The following is a 390-nucleotide window of genomic DNA, read 5'->3' as shown; positions in this document are numbered from 1 at the left end:
TTCACTTGTTTCAGTCATTTGACTGGGGCCTTGCTGGAACACCGTCTTTAGTCGAAGAAATCGACCTCAGGACTATTTCTGTGAAAGCCTAGTACTTATTCTATCGATCTGATATACCGAACCGCTAAGTTACGGGGACATAAACACACCAACATCGGTTGTCAAGCGATGGTGGAGTGACAAACACAAACGCAGACACAGAACAGACACACATACACACATACGATGGGCTTCTTCCAGTTTCCGTCCATCAAATCCAATCACAAAACTTTGGTCGGCCCGAGGCTATAGAAGACACTTGCCCAACGTGCCACGCAATGGGACTGACGCCAGAACCATGTGGTTGGGAATCGAATTTCTTACCTCACAGCCACGCCTGCGCCTATATAT

Source organism: Octopus bimaculoides, chromosome 20 (assembly GCF_001194135.2).
Source record: "Octopus bimaculoides isolate UCB-OBI-ISO-001 chromosome 20, ASM119413v2, whole genome shotgun sequence".
Lineage (NCBI taxonomy): Eukaryota > Metazoa > Mollusca > Cephalopoda > Octopoda > Octopodidae > Octopus > Octopus bimaculoides.
This window is presented reverse-complemented; position numbering follows the sequence as displayed.